The sequence below is a fragment of the Chiloscyllium plagiosum genome, chromosome 9, assembly GCF_004010195.1.
Source record: "Chiloscyllium plagiosum isolate BGI_BamShark_2017 chromosome 9, ASM401019v2, whole genome shotgun sequence".
Classification (NCBI taxonomy): Eukaryota; Metazoa; Chordata; class Chondrichthyes; order Orectolobiformes; family Hemiscylliidae; genus Chiloscyllium; species Chiloscyllium plagiosum.
In genome coordinates, this window is record NC_057718.1 from 46,196,600 (window position 1) to 46,220,316 (window position 23,717).

Genomic DNA, 23,717 nt, shown 5'->3' on the forward strand with positions numbered 1-23,717 from the left:
TCAGTATCCTGGGATGCAGACCATCAGGCCCCGGGGGCTTATCAACCTTCAGACCTAACAGTCTCGCTAACACCAAATCCTGGCAAATATAAATTCCCTTATGTTCAGGTCCTTCAGCCACTGTTACCTCAGGGAGATTGCTTGTGTCTTCCCCAGTGAACACAGATCTGAAGTACCCATTTAATTCCTCTGCCATTTCTTTGTTCCTAGTAATATATTCCCCTGTTTCTGTCTTCAAGGGCCCAATTTTTGTCCTAACCATTTTTTTGCCTTGCACATACCTAAAAAAGCTTTTACTATCCTCCTTAACATTCTTGGCCAGTTTACCTTCGTACCTCATTTTTCCTCTGCATATTTCCTTCTTAGTAATCCTCTGTTGCTCTTTACAACATCTGTTACTCCATCTGCCAGACTTCTTCCCACTCAGTTAAACTGTCTATGTTAAATTAGATTACCTACAGTGTGAAAACAGGCCGTTTGGCCAATCAGTCCACACCGACCATCAGAAGAGTAACCCACCCAGACCCATTGCCCTCTGACTAATGCACCTAACACTATGGGCAATTTAGCATCGCCAATTCACCTGACCTGCACATCTTTGGACTGTGGAAGGAAACCGGAGCACCCGGAGGAAACCCACGCAGACACAGGGAGAATGTGCAAACTCCACACAGACAGTTGCCCAAGGTTGGGATAAAACCTAGGACCCTGGTGCTCTGAGGCAGCAGTGCTAACGACTAAGCCACTGTTCCTTTGCAAACCTTCACAGTCCTCTGCAAACTTGGCTCTATCACTCATCATAGTGCGATCTGCAAACTTTGACACACTACACATGGTCCCCAACTCCAAATCATCTATGTAAATTGTGAATAATTGTGGTCCCAACACTAATTCCTGAGGCACACTACTGTCACTGATCTCCAACCAGGAAAGCACTCATTTATCCCCACACTTTGCTTCCTTTTAGTTAACCAATCCTCTAGCCATGCTAATACATTGCCTGTAATGCCTTGCATCTTTATCTTGTGCAGCAGCCTTTTGTGCTGCACTCTGTCGAATGCCTTGTGGAAACCTAGATACACCACATCTACTGGGTCCCCTTTGTCCACCATGCTCATAATGTCTTCATAGAATTCTAGTAAATTAATTAAGGATGATCTGCCCTTCATGAGCCCATGCTTCATCTGCCTTGTGGAAACCTAGATACACCACATCTACTGGGTCCCCTTTGTCCACATGCTCATAATGTCTTCATAGAATTCTAATAAATTAATTAAGGATGATCTGCCCTTCATGAGCCCATGCTTCATCTGTCCAATAAGACAATTTCTATCCAGATATCTTGTTATTTCTTCCTTGAAAATAGGTTCAAGCATTTTTCCCACTGCAGAAGTTAAGCTAACTGGCCTATAATTCCCCATTTTTTGGCTACCTCCTTTTTTAATGTAAAAATGGAAAATGTTTGAAATTCACAGTGGGCCATTCAGCATTTGTAAAGAGAAGATTGGTATGCACCAGGTTCTAATGAAAGCTACACATTGGGAATATCTGCCTTTTGTCTTTACATTGGATTCCCAAACCAGCAAAACCAGCTGACTGAAATCTGTACTCCAGTTTCAAGTGCTAATTTGCAGTCCATCCTTTCAACATATTACAACCTAAAAGGAATGCTATAAACCCCTAATTAATGTGTTAAAGGGAATGATGTTTATGATAAAATTTTCAAATGACAAAAGCCACTCACAGTCTCTCATGTTCTTCTTAGGCAATCCCACAAAGTTTCTTCCTCTCTAGTTCAATGTGTTCTAAGAAGGTTAAGAGGTCCACTGTGTAGCCAGCAGACACTACCATATGCAGGGCAGATGAAACTTGAAGCATTGGGTCAGTGAGCTGCATAGTGATTTATGAACTCCCGCTGGTGCCTTGACTATGCCTCTGTCTGTTCCTGACAGTCTCTTGATGTGTTTGATGCCTTCCCAAATGAACCCTCTTTATCTTGGTTGATCAGAAGGCAGGTTTCCTGTGAGGTAAGATGATTGACATCTTCAGGGATGCTTTTAAGAACATCACAATTGTGCTCCCATAAATTTCCTGCATGTCACTTGCGCTGGCCAAGTTCTGAGTAGAGCAGTTGCTTCAGTAGTCTGGTGTTGGACATGCTATCGATGAGCGCTGAAGCAAAGAGGTTCCTACCTTAATCCTGGGTGAATTGGGTTTGAAAAGGAAACTGCTTTTGGATCGCTTGTCTTTCCAAGTGGCTTGAGACAGGAAGCTGCTGTTTGAACACCTGGATTTGAAAATGCTGGCAGTAGTTCTTCAGGGCTTTGAGCTACACATTATATGCACATATGACATAGCTTCCAGAGAACAAGAACCAGGCTTTAAGATAAAACAAATTTAAGGAACATGTTGCTATACAAACCGTACTCTCACAGTACATTACCTCTACAGTTTCATAAGTAGTAGAGTGGAACCATGGACGCAGATAGTAAGAATAATGAAGTTTGTGCAGCTACACAAAAGGTACAAGTGTGAGGTCCATAATAATAGGAGAATGATAGTAATGGGAGCTCCTCAAAGTCGGGGCCTCAGATACAAAATAATACATTTCAACCCATTTGTCCTGCACCTTTAATGACCTGTGTATTTGCACATCAGGTTCACTTTGATACTTGCAGTGTCAAGTGTTCTGTGGTTCATTCTGTGGGTCTACTGATTGATTTACTTTATGCTCACTGTTCTTGATTGGGCGTGGGGTCAGGGAAAAGTAATCAAACTGTAGAAGCCAGAGTTCAAGAATGGAGTAAACATTTGAAAGCACTATGAATAAATCCTGTTAGAAACTTGTTTTATCTCTGCATAGACCTGAAATAAACAATTTACAATGGTTCTCTCTTTGAAGTGCTACCATTTATTATCTATGCTCCTTCACCATTATTTGTGAAATGTATTACTTCACCTTTAGTTGCTTTTGCTACTGTTTTTGTAACAGTCAATCCATAACCCGCCATAGACTTCCACATCTCTTGCCAGAGTTCGTTACACTCACAAATTGATTTCACCAGCAGATTTCAATGTTGCCACTGTAGTTCCTAAATTCAGATTAAATGTATATGCAGCTAATTAGAACAACCCTTGTTCTGTATCACTAACCACAGCTTTACATTTCTTTTAAAACTTCTCTGTTTTCTATCTTTCAACCATTTCTCCATCTTTCTAATTACATTCCTCTTAAATCCATTATTTCTGTTATCTTTGTATGTGTTTCTAATATGGATGTTTTAAAAGTGTACATAAACTTAACAATCTGCATTCCTTCATCCATTCTTACTGTTATTCTTAAAGGAAGTTATAAGCTGTAGAAAGGAGTGACATGCCGCTTAGAAATGCGTGCAGTCTGGCTCTGATTAGCCTAAATGAAATGTATAAAATCAATATCACTTAAGCTTATAAGAACTCATAAGAACATATTGTAAACATTAATCTTTTAAAATCATAAATATATAAATCTGTTTACTTATACATTTTCCATACATACAAGAAACCACATAGTGCTTTCAACTGTTCAATATCCTATTAATGCCCCATTTGTGTAAACATGAATTAGATATTTGAAAATAATGCTGTGCATCATTCAAATGTGTGCACGAGACATTATAGACTATTGTGCCAAATCATTTACAGTTTTGACTAGGAACTGGCACTTTTTCTGGAAACCTTGACATAATTTCGAGAGATAAAACAGGTGATGTTGACTGAACTGCAAATGACATATCTCTCTTGATTTACATTTCCAATAGTCAGTAAAAATGAAAATTGAAAGAGACATATAACAGCAAGTTAAATCAATATCAAGCACTTCATAAAGCAACCAAAAGTCAAAATTACACTAATATTGTATAAGAGCATTTATTACTAATGCCAAATTTGCAGACTTTAAATATAATAATGTCTTCTACTGCTCTTTTTTTTTGGATTTTTCACAGTTGTTAAAATAATATCAGCAAGTTTTAAGGACCATGTCTTTATTGCTTTTGTGTCTTTTAAAACTGTGGACTGCAAGGGAAATAACTGTTTTTAAAATCAGCGTTTTACCAGGATGGCTGCATAATTTCACAGCAAGGAATTTGAATGCCATTTTGTGTCTATGCGTTCTTGTAATGTGCAGATGATCATGGCAGAGGAGTTGTTGACAAGGGAAGCTGACGTGTTTGCAAGTAATTGAGCAGCTTGGAACTGGAAACAAGTTACAGAGACAGAGAGAGATAGAAAAGAAGTATGCAAATCTTCTTCCATCTTGAAGTTGTTTGTTCTTTGCAGCCAGAAACTCAGTTCAAACCTGAAGAAAAGCTGTTAGTTATCCTGCAAAGTTTGCTGTAGGCCATAACTTTTGCACTGAGAAATCAGTTATTTTTGAAGTGTTTCAATTACTCTACTTCTTACAAACCAGTGGAAGAATCCAGAGGAAGACAGCTGAACATCAAGAGGTCTGGTCAATCAAAGAAGGGCTATCTCAACATTGGTGTTTGTATGTGTGTGTATGTAAAGGGGAGTTTATAAGAGGGTTAGAATTTTAGCTAGTAGTATTATACGCCAATGATTTACATCTGTGTACCTGTAGCTATAGTCTAAATACATGTAATAACAATTATTTCTTGGTTAATGCAGCAACCTTTTCTTTTTTTCTAGCAATCTGGTTCTGAAAGTCAGGTAAATCAAGATTCTGTACTTATTGTAAAAAAAAACTTGTAACATTTGGTATGTTGTAGTGAATAGCAGGGCTTCGTTTATGGCATGTTACCCCATGGGGTCATATCAAAGTTTGGGGCTCTTATCCAGGACTGGATTGGATTGAAAACAAAGGCAATGAAGAGTTGGGGTTAATCTTTGCAAATAATACAGGTGAAGGAACTCATCTGTTTCTGTACTGCACTGAACAGGGCATTATAAAAGGTTTCTGCAAGTGACAGAGTTGTCGCTGGCAGCCATAAAGGTAATGTCAAAACCAAGGTTGATTGACTTGCTGGGTAAACTGGAGGTTGCATTGACAAACCAAGATAACAATACCGAAGACTTTGGGGAGTGAAATGTCAGAATAAGGTCAAATTCAGTTACAGTTAAAGTCGCTTGAGCACAAGAAGGGAATGAAGGAAAGAAAGGTGGCAAATGAAATCAAAATGAATGAGAATAAGAAAACTAGAATTAGTATTGCAAAAAAAAAGAGTGAGGGAACATGAATAAAACTTAAAATGATGCAGTTGAAACAAGAGATGTCAGATCTGATGCGGGCTCTAGTTGGGGGAAGATTTTGAGTCATAATTTGAAATCCAATAAGAAAGGTAAAATTTTGCATAAATCTGACCAAAATTTGAGGGAAAGAATATGAAGGCATTCTTCAAGTCATTTGAGAAAAGGCTAGGCAAATAAGATGGGTCAAAGAGGACTGGCTTTGCTTATGCAGAGTAAGTTGACAGGTAGCACACAAGAAATTTATACATCGCTGTCAGAGGAAGTTTCTTGAGATTGTGGCACAATGAAGAAGATGAAATTGATTGCATAAAAGTTAGTGCATGAGGCATTTCAGCAAAACCTCTACAATTTAAGGAAGCAGTTTGTGCAAACCCATATTGAATTGAAAAGAGTGAAACAATGCAATTTTGACATGGATAAGAGCATTAGAAGTCAAATCATGTTTGAAGCTCTCAGAGAGCTCTCAGAGGAATATAAGAACTCATTACCTTTCATAATAAGAACCCATATTGAAGACCAAAGAGCTGCAATTGTTACTGAGGCAACAATAATGTCTGATAACAACAATGATTATGAGATCATGCATAAAACTAAACATTTTTTCTACCACTCTTATAAGTTCAAAAGGGATAGAAAATGGGAGAGTAATAAATAGACAAGGTAATGAATGAATAGTTTGGGAATGCCCTTGGTCCGCTCCATAGATTGGAAAGGAAAGTACTGAGGGTGGAGATGAAAATCAGAAGCCAAGGTGTTTCCATTGTCACAAGGTGGCACACATTTCCTCAAAATGCTGGAAGTTATTTGGAAACACATAGGACTCTTTGGCATTTGCGAGGAGGGGTCTAAAAAGGAAACTCTGATTAATAGGTCACAGATCAGATGGCAATTTTAACTACAACTGAGAGATTGGAGTTAAATACTACTATGAGAGCAAAAGACATATATAGGGTGGATGAGAGGTTATGAAGCATTTTATCTGAAGGGAACAACTTTTCTAAGAGATGCAGGGGGCTACTCAAACTCCTTGGCTGCAGAAGCATTTATTTTTTCCATCCAGAGTGTTCTATGAAAGCTGAGGTGTTGATCAATGGAATAGATGGAGAGTATATCCAAGTTCCATTTTAGAAAATCCAATTGGAATGTGACTTTTGATCTTGATTAACGATAGTCAAGGTGGATCAAACATTTACTGCAGTTGGAGTTGATTTATCTCTGGGGAATGATTTGGCAGGTGTGAAAAACATAGCTTCACCTAAAATCAGAGAGTCCAGTTGAGCCTAAATGGATGGAACACTTACAGGAACAGATTTTAGATATCTTTCCAGCATGTGTGGTGACCAGAGTAATGGCTTAAAAACATTAGAGGTCACAAGCAGAAACTCTTTTTAAGAATGAGGATAGTTCAAAAGAGGTGTTTTACATGTCTTTGTTAACTGAGACTGGGGAAGAAGATTGAGAGTTAAGTAAGTTAGTACAGACAGCTCTCAGTGAAGATTAAGCTGAAAGCATAACAGAGTGTTATTATACAGAAAACAGCTTTGATGAAGAAGTAGAGATATCCTTGTAGACCTGCAGGCAAAGAATAGATTGTTTAGTATCAGATAATGGCACCAGATATTGTAACATAACATTCCTGTGGAGAGACATATAGGAAGATAAAAAATGCAGGCATCAATATGCAGGCATTTTAGATGGCCAAGGCTTCATTCAGATGTAATACAGTTCTGTAGAATTTGTCATGAATGTAGGTGGTTGGAAAATCTCATCATTTAATCAGACCAATGCCTTTTAAAACAATATCAGTTTTTGAAGAATCATTTGGCTGAGTGTTAGCGGACTGTATGAGACCATTACCAAAAATAAAAGTTGAACATTGGTATATCCTTACAAAAATGAATATGTCAAATTGACATCAGGGATAAAGAGTCATCCACTTTTGTTACATCAAATGTTATATCAATGTCAACTGGTGCTATTTAGGTTAAAGAATGCCCCAGAGGCATATGAATCAAGTCATAGCTGCAGTTCATGATTGTGTAGTCCATTTAGAAAATGTTGGAGCAAACAGTAGAACTTGAGAATAGCATGTACGACAGGTTAAAGACCTGTTTATGTAATTACTTTTGGCTTGTTTACTGATAAACTTAGCCAAAAAATCAATTTAAAAAGCAAGAGTGATTAACTTTAGATATGTTGTGGGAATAAGTTAAAATTTAAGAAATTATAGGCCTATGTAAGTTTGTGTAAGGGGTTGGGGGGGAGAAGAATGAATGGATATAAGTCTTGTTTTATTATTGTATGTTGCATGTTTGCAATGTAACAAGTTTTTGAAATGGTGTTTAGTTTTTCTCAGGGACAGAAGCATGTAAGAACTAGGACCTCTCAAAGATCAGCAAGGTAGCCTATGTGTGGAACTGCAGGTGATGGGGGAGATACTGAATGAGTATTTTGCATCAGTGTTTACTGCGGAGAAGGCTATGGAAGATACAGAATGTAGAGAAATAGATGATAACTTATTGAAAAATGGAGGAAGTGCTGACTGTCTTAAAACGTGTAAAGGTAGATAAAACCCCAGGATCTGATCAGGTATACCCCAGAACACTGTGGGAAGCTAGGAAAGCGATTGCTGGGCCCCTTGCTGAGGTATTTGGATCATTGATAGTCATAGGCGAGATGCCAGAAGACTGGAGTTTGGCAAATGTGGTGCCACTATTTAAGAAAGGTGGTAAGGAAAAGCAAGGGAACTATAGACCAGTGAGCCTGACATCGTGGTGGGAAGTTGTTTGAGGGAATTTTAAGGGACCAGGATTTACATATATTTGGAAAGGCAAGAATTGATTACGGATAGTCAACATGGTTTTGTGTATGGGAAATCATGCCTTGATTGAGTTATTTGAAGAAGTAACAAGGAGGGTTAAGGAGGGCAGAATGGTGGACATCATCTATATGGACTTTAGTAAGGTGTTCGACAAGGTTCCTCATTATAGACTGGCTAGCAAGGTTAGATCTCATGGAATACAGGGAGAACTAGCCATTTGGATACAGAACTGGCTCGAAGATAGAAGTCAGAGGATGGTGGTGGAGTGTTGCTTTTCAGACTGGAGGCCTGTGACCAGTTGTGTGCCACAAGGATCAGTGCTGGGTCCACTGCTTTTCATCATTTATATAAATGATTTGGATGTGAACATAGGAGGTATAGTTAGTAAGTTTGGAGGTATTGTGGACAGCGAATAAGGTTAGCTCAGAGTACAAAGGGATCTTGATCAGAGGGGCCACTGGGCCAAGGAAGGCAAGTGGAGCATAATTTAGATAAATGCATTTTGGAAAGGCAAATCAGGGCAGAACTTATACACTTATGGTAAGGTCCTGGGGAGTGTTGCTGAACAAAGAGACCTTGGACGACAGGTACCATAGAGTCACAGTTAGATAGGATAGTGAAGAAGGTGTTTGGTCAGTCCATTGATTATAGGAGTTGGAAGGACATGTTGCAGCTGTATAGTACATTGGTTAGGCCACTTTTGGAATACTGTGTGCAATTCCAGTCTCCCTCCTATATGGATGTTGTGAAACTTGAAAGGGTTCAGAAAAGATTTACAAGGATGTTGCCAGGGGTGGAGGATGTGAGCTATAAGGAGAGGCTAAATAGGCTGGGGCTGTTGTACCTGAAGCGTTGGAAGCTGAGGGGTGACCTTGTAGAGTTTTATAAAATCATGAGGGGCGTGGAAATGGTAAATAGACAAGGTCTTTTCCCTGGGGTGGGAGAACTAGAGGGCATAGGTTTAAGATGAGAGGGGTAAGATATAAAAGGGAGCTAAGGGGCAACCTTTCACGCAAAGGGTGGTGCATGCACAGAATGAGCTGCCAGAAGAAGTGGTGGAGGCTGGTACAATTACAACATTTAAAAGACATCTGGATGGGTATATGAATAGAAAGGGTTTAGAGGGATATGGGCCAAGGGCTGTAAAGTGGGACTAGATTAATGTAGGATATCTGGTTGGCATGGAAGAGTTGACCGAAGGATCTATTTTCATGCTGTACATCTCTATGACTCTAACTGTTTCTTTTTATTTTTTTGAATTCATTCATGGGATGAGGGCATCACTGGCAAGGCCAGGATTTATTGCCCATCCCTAACTGCCATGAGGCAAGTTAAGGGTTTACCACATTGCTGTGGATCTGGAGTCACATGTAGGCCAGACTAGATAAGGATGGCAGTTTCCTTCCCTAAAAGATATTAGTGAACCAGCTGGGTTTCCCTGATCATTGGCAATAGATTTATGATCATCATTAGACTGTTAATTCCATATTTTCATTGAATTCAAATTTTAGCACCAGCCATAGTGGGATTTGAACCCAGGTCCCCAGAATACTTTTGTGTCTTTAAAACTATGAACTGCACGGAGGAAGAGGATTTATCAGAATCGCTGCATAAGTTCACAGCAAAGAATTTAATACTTATTGTGAACTATGTTTTTTGTGGCTGTGGTTTGCTGAAATGTACAGATGATCAGGAACAAAGGAGTTGTTTCCAAATGAAGCTGATTGGTTCACAGATAACTGAGCACACTAGAAATAGAAACAAGTTACACAGGCACAGAGATGGTGAAAGAAAGAGAGAGTAAAGAAGTGTGTAAATCTTCTAGCCAAAAAACATTTCCCTGCAGTCAGAAACTCAGTTTAAACCCGAAGAAAACTAGCTGCCTTCCTATAGAAGTTGCTGTAAGCTGTGACTTATGAATTGATGAACCAGAGCTATTTTCCAAGTAAATCAGTTACTTTGTATTACTTACAAACCAATGGAAGCATCCAGAGAAAGACAACTGAACAACAAATGGTCTGCCCAATTAAAGAAGCATCATTTGTACATTGGCACTGGGAACTGGAACTGACTTTCCAGTTTTACTACCTCTGCCAATAATCGATTTTCCGTATATATGTATGTGTGTGTGTGTGTATGTGCTGCTCATGTGCATGTGTGTATGTTTGTGTGCCTAAATGCAAATGTGTTTGCAAGTTTGTGTATATACGCATGCGGGTGTCTGTCTATGGGTGCATGTGGGCATGTGTGTGTGTGAGCAGGAGTTTATAAGGGGCTCAGAGTTTTAGTTAGTTGCGTTACATGCCAATGCTTTATATCTGTTTTCCTGTAGCTATATATTTGTAATAAATACTCATTCTTTATCAGTGCAGAAACCAAGTCTATGCTTTCTAACAACCTTGATCTGAAAGTTAACTAAATTGATGTACTGTGCATACCATAAAGAATGCTTTAACGTTTTGGTGTGACTTTGGGAATAGGTTTAGGTTAGCATTATTGAGTAGCAGAGCTCATTTACGATGCACTACCTCAGTGAATTGTAACAATATGCTTTTTTTATCCTTATTGATTGTAGACTTGTTGCTGTTAAAATGCAGCAACTAATCATTTTCCACCAATGCTTGTTATTTTTACAACAAGCTATTAGAGCACGAGAGTTCAGAACAAAAGTGGGCCATTTTACTCTTTGAAGACTGTTCCAAATTCAATAAGGTAATACATCAACTCCACTTGCTTGCCCTATCACTATATTTCTTGAATCCCTGCATGATTAGAAGTCTTTATTAATTTTGACTGTGCACAAGGATAGACCATCCTGTACTAAAGGAGTTCAAAGATTTACAGCCCTTTGATTGAAGAAGTTTCTCCTCACCTCAGCTCTAAATCTCTGACCTTTATCCTGAGGTCGAGAATCCTGGTTTTTGGCTCCATTGCAAGAGACACAAACTTCCAGCTTCCAGCTTGTTAAGTCATCTGAAATGGTTCTGGCATTTCAATAACTTCATCTGTCATAATATTCTGAAATATTTAGGATACTTCACATAATTTTCCTAAGGTCAGTTAAATTGTGAGTAGGACAGATCTGATTAACACGCTGGATTTTGAAAATTCCAAATATTTCATCATTTTCTCTTTCCAAGTCTTATGTCAAGGCAAATGTCAATGCAATTGAATTTTTTTTTAAAATATCTGTTTGAAAGCACCTATTCACTTGAGTAAATATACAAAAGAAAAACATCTTACATACAGATGCATTTTACCCAAACCGATGCACAATGGCTGCACAACAAACCCTTTCTAACAACAGTACATTGTTGTGAATGCACATATTAAATAAATTCATCATTGATGGGAGGAAATAAACTTGCTGAGACAAACAATTCTATCTACAAATATATAAAGCACAATAGGACATTACAAAAACCTTACGATTAATTCAATAAAACCAGATACAAATATTTAAAATTTCAGATAATACAGATTTTTTAAACAGATTCTTAGTAATTATGAACTTATGTATTCTGTCTAACATAGAGAAAGCATATGTATTCATCATACCCAAGTCATCAGATATTTCTGGCAGTCAGTTGTAACAACTTGTATACTCATTGACTGCCAAGGTACTGTCTATAAGGCAATCCCTTTTAAATGTACATTGGCATATTTTCCCATCTAATGGATGTGAGAGTAAAACTTCACATGCAAATCAAATTAAACAATTTTACTTTTAGTTAATTCTATTATTTAATTAATTCTAGGAGTCAATTATTCTTAAGTACAATAGGAATGAAATCTCACGGAGCTCCCAAAATCATCCTGATTCTGATACAACAAAGTTGCACTCTGTCCAGTCAGCCTTATGAATTCCTCCTCACCAACACTTGGGAACATCTGGCGAGATTGGGAGATTTGTCCCACAGACTATTAAAGCAACAGTTTGACATTGTCTTACCTATATAACTATAACTTCCCAGTTTCGATAATGTCCCAGTTTCCTTCATCAGCAAACCCAAACAACATGCAATAGATAGAGCTAAGTGATTCTGCAATCAACAGATCAGCTCCAAACTCTGCAGTCCCACCACATCCAGCCATGAATGATGATGGACAACTAAGTAATGGAGAATGAGACTCCATAACTAACATATCAGCATATCAATGCAAAGGACAAGAGTGAAATATTTACAACAATCTTCAACCAGCGATATCAAATTATTGTTCTGTCTTAGCTTCCTGAGGCCGCCCAGCAGCAATGCCTATCTTTAGTCAATTTGATTCTTTCCATGTAATATCAAAGCAGCACTTGGTGCTGCAAAGTATTTGGACCCTGACAACATTCTCACAATAGTACTGAAGACATGTACTTGATCATTAGTTGTGGTCCTAATCAAGCTATGGCTGTACACCTTTGACACAGACATCTACCAGGAAATATGGAAAATTGACTAGATATGCCCTATGCACAGAAGTGGGCAATTTCAACCCGGTCAAATACAGCTCCACATTCTACCTCAGTAATCATAAAAGTATTTGGAGGAGGTCATCAACAATGCTATGAAGTGGCACTTGCTCAAAAAAAAACTGTCCTTTGATGCTCAGTTTGAGTTCCACCATGGCTACTCAGCTCCTAAGCTCGTAGAGGCTTGGTTTAAACATGGTGAAAGAGCTGAACATTAGAGGTGAGGTGAGAGTAACTGCCTTTGAAATTGAGGCAGCATTTGACTGAATATGGCATCAAGGAAATCTAGCAAAATGGAAGTCAATGGGAATAATGGTGAAAATTCTCTGTTACTTCAGAGTCATATCTAGCACAAAGGAAAATGGCTTTCATTGTTAGGAGGTCAAAGGCCATCACATATTTTGTTGCATTCATAGATTCTCCGTGATAGGGCTTCCACCAATCAGAGTTCATTTGCCAACCAATCAGCATTTTCCTCTCATACAGTATTATTGTTGTTTTCCTTCAACTTTGGTATTTCTTGCAACTTGTCCTGATGACTGCAAGATGAAATGTTTTAACAAAATGTTTCCATAGGATGTTTCCATAGTGATACAGAGGAATCTTGATTATCCAAATACCAATTAGCTGAAAATCAGATCTCGAGGCCCCGATAGAAACAGTACATCAAAGACATGTTTTCAGCAGTGATTCTGTCTTTTGTTTACAGTGATTAAACAGGCACCATCTCCAAATGACTGACCTCCCACCCTCTCTCTCATCCCACACTTTCCCTGAAGTTCTACAGAGGGATGTACCCTAACCCCCCCCACTCCTTCCCCAGATAATCTCTCCAACATTGTCCTGTCAAAATGTTGCAGTAAAAAGTTGTGTGTGTGGCTCTGTGTGTGTGTGTGTGTGTGCGTGCGCGCGCACTATTTGGAGACTCACCCCACAAAGGCAGCAGCAGCAGTCTTGCTGTTGGTGTACAGTCCAGCTGCCCCATACAGGGAGTGGGGGTGGACGGGGTGACGTGTGGCGGTGTTGGATGGGGTTGGGGCGGGGCATGGTGTTGGGGTCGGGATAGTGTTTTGGTCGGGGGTGGTGTTGGATGGGGTGGGGGCAGGGCGTGGTGTTGGGGCGGGGGGTAGTGTTGGAATCGGCTTGCGGTGTTGGGGGCAAGGGCTCACACGCTGTGTGCTGCTGCAGTCTCCTGAACGGGGAGCAGACTTTAAAAACTCCAATCCCCAGAGGAAAAGCATTTAATCCATTAACAGAATAATTGATTATCCAAAATAAATAGTGCCCGCCCATCTCGTTCAGATAATTGAGGTTCCCCTGTATTTGGAACATTTTGGAATTGTTCCAAAGAAGAGTCATTAGACTCAAAATGTTACCTCGTTTGCTTTGTCCCCAGATGCTGACAGACCTGAGTTTTTTCAACACATATAGTTTGAAGTTCAGAGCTCAACATCCTCAGCTCCCAATTTTAACCAATGGTTTCAATTATACTTTCAGGAACAATGAAAATCTGTTTTTCAAGTTTATCATGAATGAATGGTGGAAATGTAAAGAGTGAAGTAGAGAGTCTACAATATTTTTGGGTTCAGGTGGAATTCTTTTTGCAGCAATTTTCATCAAAAGAAATAGAAATAATTGACATTGAATCTATGGGAGGCCAAACAGATTTTGCATAGTCACAGCGCAAAACAGGTTTAAAGAGGTGAATGGATTCTTTTTGCTCTATTTTTACTTACCACAACCATTTGATATATGCTGACTGGTAGCACAACTCAATGCTACATATTATCACACATTGCGTTCAGTATTAAAGATCAATATTTTTAAAATGGCAAATTGGACGCAAGCAGTTTCCAGATGATGATGATAGATACTGTAGTCCCCTCAAGTTGTAAAGAATTATTTTCCACATGTTAAAAAAAAACAAAATGCCAGGAGTGAAAATTCTTATCTGAATTTGTTGCTCCAAACTTCACCATAAATCAAAGAATTAAAAACAACCAGTGGTTGGAATAAAAGTTTTGACTGCCATAAATTGTTTCAGTATTGTAAGAGACAGTTTCTGTTCTGTGTATAACACACAGCAATTACAAGAAACAGTAAAACTTTTTGTTGACAATATTAAGTTGACTGTGAAACTAATTTGCAGGCGTAAACCCAACATAATTGTGAATGTAGAATAATGGATGACATAACAATTAACGCATTCCCTTTTCTCCCTTTCTTCAAAAAATAGAAACTAGCAGTGCTAATTGTCACGCAGAGTTCCCACTGTGAAATTGGAGAGTAGTTTTGAAAATACTGTTGTCTGCCAGTCTAATTATAGAGACTTCTGTTCCTATTGGATCAAGAACTGAAAACAGAAACCATACATTGCAGTAAGGCTTTCTTTCGGAAAATATGCTTCAGTAGAAAATTCACACATCAGCAGAAAGCAAACATTGAAACAAAAATGCTTGAGTCAAGTTTTCTCCTTTTACCATACACATAATGTCAAATTAGCAAATGGAGTTTTAAAGTTATTATGTGTGAAGAACATCATTTCAAGCTCCAAAGAAAATTATGCATTCACAGGCACAAATTTGTGTGTTCTCAACTTTGCATAATTGGATTAATTTTGATGGTTTGTAAATAAGCACAATGTAAAATGTCCTCTTTTTATGGTTTTATGTGCAAATAGATGCAGATGGTATTGAACATGACCTGTATATCTCATACCTAAAGCTCAAGTAGAAGATTTGAATGGGAGATGACTCCATTATAAAGTGAAGTGCCTATAATTTATGGACTTGAATCAGTGGCATTTAACGGCCCAGTGTAATCTCTCAGTTAGGGGAAGTTGCAGGTAACGGTAGTGATGGTTGGGAACAGTGATAGGAATTGGTACTTTGAATTTAGTAACACAAGTTGTTCCCACATTGATGGAATTTACGTAGTGTTACCTTTAATACTGAACCCAGCAAATTGAGTGAAACGCAAAATGACAAACAAAAATAAAAATCATTTTCAGGAATTACAATGACCATGTTTTAAATTGGGTTTGCACTCAAAGCTCAGATGTAAAAGACGTTATGGTAAGATCTGCCTAGTTAGAGGTAGCCAGCATGGATTTCAAACAGGCAATCACGCTTCACAATCTTCACATAATTTGTTGAGGAGGTAAGTGAAATGGTAGTTGAGGAAGGTTCAGTTGATAATCTCTATATGAACTTTTGGTGAATATTTTATTTAGTATGATTTGGGGGATTATCAGAAATGCTTAAGGAAGCTGTAATTTGGAAGATAATAACATATTATATTTCTTCCATAAGTCCCACAAAGTTCAGTTATAGAGTGATTTCTGTTCACTATGTATTTCAGCAACTTAATACAGACCTGCTGTGAAAATGTGCAGATTATATCATTAATCAGGCATATTGTTAAATCTTTAGAAAGCCAAACGAAGCTGTAAAGGAATATTATTGACAACAGGGAAGGAAACATTTGGATGGAAGCTGATATCCGTAAGTATAAGATTTTATATTTTGGTTAAAAGAAAGTAACACCAAAAATTGGTGTAATAATAAAGATTGTGAGGACAAGATTGCAGAAAATCATATTGATAAATTAATATAAAATAAAGGGAATGAAACTTTATATTTTTCCATTAGAGTTCTGGAAATTAAAAGCCAATAGGCAATGATGAGCACTTATATACCTTTAGTAAGGCCCTATTGTCTTTAATTCATTCTCAGGATAGAACATTACTAGTAGACATTGCAATTCATAGTTAGCCTTGGACAATGATGATAGGCCTACATCCTGAACTGCTGCAGGATGATACATCTGCGTAAGATTGTCAGGAAGATCCTGGAAAGTAGGATGGGTAAGTTGCAGTAAAGTATGGGACGCTTCTCATGGGTCCCTCATTTGTTACCAGTGGCTTTTCCATTGGACAAAAGTTGCTAAAGAAGAAGGGAATCTCTTCCCAGGAGGATTTACCATGCAGCTATAACCAGAAGCTGAACTGGACCAGCCATATAAATAGAGGAATTCAGAGGTTAGGAATACTGCGGTGACTAACTCACCTCCTGACTCCCTAAAGACTGTTCATCATCTACAAGGCGCAAGTCAGGAGTGTGATGGAATACTCCCGACTTGCCTGGATGAGTGCAGCTCCAACAAGACTCAAGAAGCTTGATGCCATCCAGAACAAAGCAGCTCGCTTGATTGGTATCACATCCATTCTCACACCACCATTGATGTTCAGTGGCAGTGGTGTGTAATGGTAGTGCACTGTAGAAATTCACCACGATTCCTTAAACAGCACCTTCCAAACCCCATGACCATTTCCACCCTAGGGCACACACTCCATGAGCAACAGTCACATACATCCCATATCCACGGATATTGGCATCTGGCATGTGCCAGCCTCACACATGACCATGGGATTGGCCAGGCTGCTTCTTGGAACTCTTCACTCTCTGTGACAGAGCTCACTCACACTAAGCCTACCTGCACGATCACAGTATCCCTGCACTGCATTGTTTTGCCTTGTGTTTTTGCTCAGTCAGAATACATGGATCACAGTACCTCTGTCTGCTTTTGAGTGCAGTCACAAAGACAGGAAACCTGTCCTGGCTGTCAGTGGCCCTTGTCTAAGTAAAGGGGAAAGCCTTTACTTAGTGGGATCCTGCATATTAAGCCAAGGAAAGCCTCCGATACCAGTCGAGGGGCTTGGATATAGTGAGTCAGCCAGTCGGCATGGTTAGAGTCAGGATGTCTTCCACGCAATGGCTGAACAGTCAAATGTTGGGAAGCTCACCACCCAGCTTGACCCCTCCTGCCTTATATGGCCTGTTTGCTTCTGGAACGAGACTGAGGCAGGTATTAAGAGAGATGGAAATTGGTGGGGGGGCACACCTCTTACTTTTGGTGCTGATGGAGAAGTGTCAAGAGTTAGCGAGGCAGTGCAGAAGATATCCAGGGGTAGGGGTGGATGTCAGCAAGTGAGGGAAGTTGCATGCTGTTGTGAGAGTGGTAGACCATGAGCCTTGATGGGAGGTTGGAACATTAATAGAGATGGTGTGATGAGAGGTATCAGAGAATAGATGATTACGTTTACATTGATGGAATGGAAAAGGTCATTGACTTTCTTCCTACAGTGCTGGGCATTCCTCCAGATAGTGAGACTGCACTGACCTGGGTGGTAACCTTTGACCAGGCTGGCGTGGTCTGGTGTCATGGCCTGGACTGTGGGGGAAGGGGGTTCCCATTAGGCAGAATCTCCAGGTCCCTAGCTGCAAAGACAGGCACGAATTTCCCTTGTTTGCCATGTCCAGGGCAAATGCCAGGAATCATGCAGGGCAGCTTCAGACTGTCAGTGCTTGTCCAGGTGTAGAACTGGCTTTCAAAGAGGGCACCAGGGATGTTGGTCAATACTGGGATATTTGATGAGTGGCAGGTTGCTCTAGGAACAGCTCATGGTAAGATGGGGCTGGAATCAGACAAGAGGGATACAATCTGAGCTGAATAGATTGTTAATGAGGTGAGTTTCATAAGATACAAAGAGAAAACCCATTAGGCCTCACAGTAGAAAAACCCTCCACAAAACACAACTGCCACTTAGACAAAAAAAGTAAAATTCAGCCCCAGAAGGCTAAAGTTTCCAATCAACAAGAGAAGGGATGTTCCTCAAGCTTATATTGAGTTTTATTGAAAGAGTGAAGGATGGTGAGGTCAGAGAGATCAGCTTTTGAACAAACAAGTGAATTAAAATGACAGGAAACTCAAAGCTTTGGGGCACACTGGTCGACTAAATGGATATGTTTTGCAAAGCTGTCGGCCAATCTGTTTTTGGTCTCCTCAGTAAAATTTTCCAGATCAGGGCGAGAGCAGGAAATAGCAACAATACAGACATCAGCTTTGCATTAGAGTGAGATGTCACTGAACAGAAAGGTCAACAGCACACATGTGGCTTCCATCTGAGCCCTTCCCTCTGGCCTCTTACCAGCTCTAGATCATTTTATTAAGACTGGAAAATTTTGTCAACTTTACCTCCAATTTCTACCTTCTTTTATGTCTTAATAAATTATGAACAAATACCCCTTGTTAATGCTAGAACTCACCACATTGATATTCATCTTCATATCTTATCAAAGTAACTAAGCAAGCTCGACATCAGGAAGACTTGAGAAGGAAACCAGGAGAGGTACTTGGATTCAACCTGCTGCCTGCTCTAAACCACCTCCATTTTGCTTGTGATCAAACATAACTCTGGGCAAGATACACAGGCAGCAGCCACTCTCACTCCTTGCTCATGGACATTGGTACCCAATACCTGTCAGCCTTCTTTGACCATCCTGGCTCTTCTACCTTTCATTGGCAGTGTCATCTGGAAGCACCTACTTGCAATGCAGCATACTGCAGCAACTTGCGTTGGAAGGCTGCAATCTGGACTCTTTCCAAACAGGGGCATGAACCCAGCTTTTGCTGGATTAGGCTGCAGTTCAGGGATGCTTGCCTACACCTTTAACACTTGCTTAGCACCTACTTACATATTCACAGTCTTGCTGTTCCGTGTCAATTAGTTCACTCACAAAAAAAGTGCTCATTTGATATCGCTGACACTACACCCACCAGGAGTAAGTGATAGATACTGTCAGTTCAGCTGTTTTGAAGAAGCAGTGCCGATAAAGCACAGTCAGCTTTACTAGCTGTGATTCAACCTGATAAAATGATGATGATGATTCCCAGAAGAATACAAGTAGGAATTCAACATGTGAGTTTACTTCATTATGCACAAAAATGAGACGACTAATTCTTTTAGACACATAACTATTTCCTCTGACTCAATTTCAGAAAACTGAAGATCTTCCAAGGGATGTGCCAGAGGACTACATCAGCAAAGCAATCCAGGAAATCAACGATCCACTATGGGTTAGTGTGGCAATGAACTGTACCAGGATACTTTTGTCCTTAAGTAATGGATCATTAACCTGAACAAATAATCAGTCATTCATGAAATAAGAGATTTGGGGGGAGATAGAAAAAGCTTGGGGAGAGATATTGTATATAACAGTTAATACCTGAGAAAGCTAACAGATATCCTGAGATATGATCGGCCCTTCAGAAAAAGCTCACCAGAATTTCTAAAGAATTGTTAGTATTCTGTGCATGTTTAGTAGCTGTCATCTTTCACTTACGTTAAGCCCGATATCTCACAAGACATAATCGTGTATCATAGGTACAATGTAATAGACCGAATAACTGCTGATTAAAATTAAGCCTGTCCTCTGCCTGGACCATCAAGTGCACATCCTTGTTCAAATGGTACAAGTAGCCTTCTAAACTAATACAATGAAAAAGGAATAACAGTAAGAGGCAGTGAAACATGACTGGCATGGCTCCTTGTCAGGTCCAGTCCATTTCATATACTTCTCTGTCATGCCTTCCCCTCCCACTGAGAACCATGATCAGATTTGCCTTGCTCTCACCTTTAAACAATCATGCTCCACTATTTCCACTAGCTCCAATTTGCCTCTGCCACCAAACACATCTTCCATTCCCACCACTTTCAGTATTTCAAAAGGCCTGTTCTCTCCATGACACCCTGGCCCAGTCCTTAATCACCCCACCACCCTCTCTCTTTCCCATTGCAACTTTCCACAAAAGCGCAACAGATGTTATACCTTCCCGTTTACTCCCTCCCTTTTCACCATCCAAAACATCAAAAACTCCTTCAAGTGAAAGAATAATTTGCTTTCACTTCCTTTTAGTAAATCTTATCCACTGCTTATGATGTGGTCTCCTCTATAACATGGAGACCAAGTATAGATTGAGTGGCCACTTTGCAAACATCTCCCCTGAGGTTGTAAATATAACTCTGACCTTCAGTCACCTCTCATTTCCATTCTCCACCTTCCTTCTGACCTGACCCTTCTGTCCTTAGCCTCAAAGTGTTCCAATGAAGCTCAACACAAGGTACAGCTCACCTTTCAACTGGACAATTTACAACCTTCAACATTGCATTCAACCATTTGACACTTTAACATCTGCCTCCATTTTGTCTCCATTATCTTTGCTGTTTTTGGTTTATCACTTATTTTTAATTTTCATTTCAAAAATTCTATCGAAGTGGACGATTAGCAATGAAAAGTTTTGAAATCCATAGTCTCCAGAATCCAATAATTGTCCATATTAACCCAAAATTTCCTGGGTTAGCTGATATGAAGTTAGATGAAATGAAATAAAATGTAGATAAATCATATAAAGCCTGGTGATTATAAATGCTGAAGTGATTAGAAATTGACCTAATAATAATTAGAAAGGCCACTGGTTAATTTGTTTCTGTGTTCTGCTGAAGGAATGCATGTGTGTGTGTTTATGTTAAGTATTGTAAATCAGCAATAATGAAGTGAGCAGTCACAGGAATGCCAGAAAGGCTGAAGCTTTGTTTAAAACAGACACAGTAAATCAGATGTGGACTATTTATCAACCGAAATTATCATTGTCGTGGAATTGTTTTGTCTTAATATCACACAATTGGTTGAATGACATAAAATGTGAGCAAGCTAAAGCTGAGGTCCAAGTTCATTAAAAGCCAGTGATAAGCCTCTTTCCAGGGATATGTAAGCAGGTTCGAATGAGTTAATTGATCAAATCAGTGTGAAGATATGACACATGTAATGTTTAGGAGAAAGTGAGGACTGCAGATGCTGGGGATCAGAGCTTAAAAATGGGTTGCTGAAAAAGTACAGCAGGTCAGGCAGCATCAAAGGAGAAGGAGAATCGACGTTTCGGGCATCCTGAAGAAGGGCTTATGCCTGAAATGTCGATTCTCCTTTTCCTTTGATGCTGCCTGACCTGCTGCGTTTTTCCAGCAACACATTGTTAAGCACATGTAATGTTTGCCAGGGTTCAAACTGATCATTTGCCGGAGACTGGACAGTGTCAAAATTTGATTGCGCAGCTTCTCGGTAAGGAAACAGTATAAAGAAAGCTTGCTTAAAGCGAGTTAGCAACCACAGGAAGTAGGTCATCTGATTGATGACTGAGACTTTAGGGTACAACAGGCTGATCACCTCTTCTGGTCAGCTTGGACAAATCCACGTAGGCAGGTATATAGAACATAGAACATTACAGCACAGTACAGGCCCTTTGGGGCCCTTCGGGGCGCAGTACAGGCCCTTTACATTAGGGAGATTTAAACAATCCTTGGATGAGCACATAGATGATGATGGGATAGTGTAGGGAGACGAGCTGAGAATAGTTCACAGGTTGGCGCAACATCGAGGGCCAAAGGGTCTGCTCTGCGTTGTATTGTTCTATGTTCTATGTTCTATGTTTGGCCCTCAATATTGCACGACTCTGTGAAACTAATCTGAAGCCCATCTAACCTACACTATTCCATTCTTGTCCATATACCTATCCAATGACCATTTAAACTCGATCACTTGTGATTGTGAGCATTATATGGGCATGGTTTTTGCAATATATTTTGTTGTACTTTGCTTTAATATAGAATATTGATTATATTCCATTGTTAGAACTGCCCTGTGTTATAAATATCAAGAGTAAACCCAACAGACCAAGGAAAGTGAGAATAAAAGCCTACTTTGGGTTTAAAGGACAGCATGAAATAGCAAGCAATCCTTTCTTCTTAACACCCAAAAATATTTTTCAAAGATTTGAAGGACAGGGCGTTTAAATGCCTTATCAGCACAGCAGATCATTTTGGCAGGACCTCTTGATTAATTTCTGAGGCAGGTGTTACTGACAGTCCTGATAGTTGACTTTGAAAAATCTATTGACAGTTCCAATAAGCTTGACCGTATTAACATTATGCACCTTTGACATACATTTATGCCTACTTTTAACTCTTCAAAGGACACTTGATCTCCCCAAAAGGTGCCCCAGAACCAAATCCAAAGTGGAATGTTAACATTCCAAAGGAGTAACTGGCTCATCAAAGAAATGCAAAATGCAGCCTTGCTCTTTCCTGATCTAATCTGTACACTTTGGGTTTCAGATTCCAAAACTACCAAAGTCACATCACAGTGGAAATAGCTGAGGACTTCAATGGTCAATATCTAAGGTGTGGGAGATCTTGGTGTCATTCCAACAAAGACACATTTGTTGTGGAATCCAACAAAGATGCTTGCGAGAACTGGGCCTAGTAGTGATCTCATGGCAACAGCATCCATTTTGGCCTACACGGTGCCTTTAAATTTGAGCCCAACTACATGAGTAACTGACTTATTAAAGTCAATACATTGTTATGATCCCAGCTGATGTCATTACTAGACAAGTCAGATCACTGAATGAAATCTGGCTTGATCACTCAAATTATTTTTTATAACAAGGTGGTCATTCACTGAGACACAAGCACACAAAGCTGCATACCTGGTTTTAACAATTAAACAGAAGCTTGTTATGCAAAAGAAAAGAAGATAAAGTAGAATAAACCAAATTAATTGTGTGAAACACAATTTGAAAGAGTTTGAAATATATAGTAAAAGTACAATATTCTGTCTATCTCAACAGTATCCCTTCATAGTATTCAAACATCCAAGAGAATTCCCTCTGCTATCTCATCTATCGGCTGCACTTAACTTTATTGCTCAGTTACTGGATTTGAGGATCTGATGGCCACTTCCATGAATATTCACACAACTGAGTTTAGGCTTAGACAAACTCTTTCAGTGTTCTAAGCAAACAATTCAAACTAAAATGCTATACTAAGGTAGACAATTTCTTCTTATTCAGGACAGCTGCTCAATATGTCCAACTTCAACTAGGACATAGAGTCATAGAGATGTTCAGCATGGAAACAGACCCTTCAGTCGAACCCATCCATGCCGACCAGGTATCCCAACCCATTCTAGTCCCACCTGCCAGTGCCCGGCCCATATCCCTCCAAACCCTTCCTATTCATATACCCATCCAAATGCGTCTTAAATGTTGCAATTGTACCAGGCTCCACCACATCCTCTGGCAGCTCATTCCATACACGTACCACCCTCTGCGTGAAAAAGTTGCCCCTTAGGTCTCTTTTATATCTTTCCCCTCTCACCCTAAACCTATGCCCTCAAGTTCTGGACTCCCCGACCCCAGGGAAAACACTTTGTCTATTTATCCTATCCATGCCTCTCATAATTTTGTAAACCTCTATAAGGTCACCCCTCAGCCTCCAACGCTCCAGGAAAA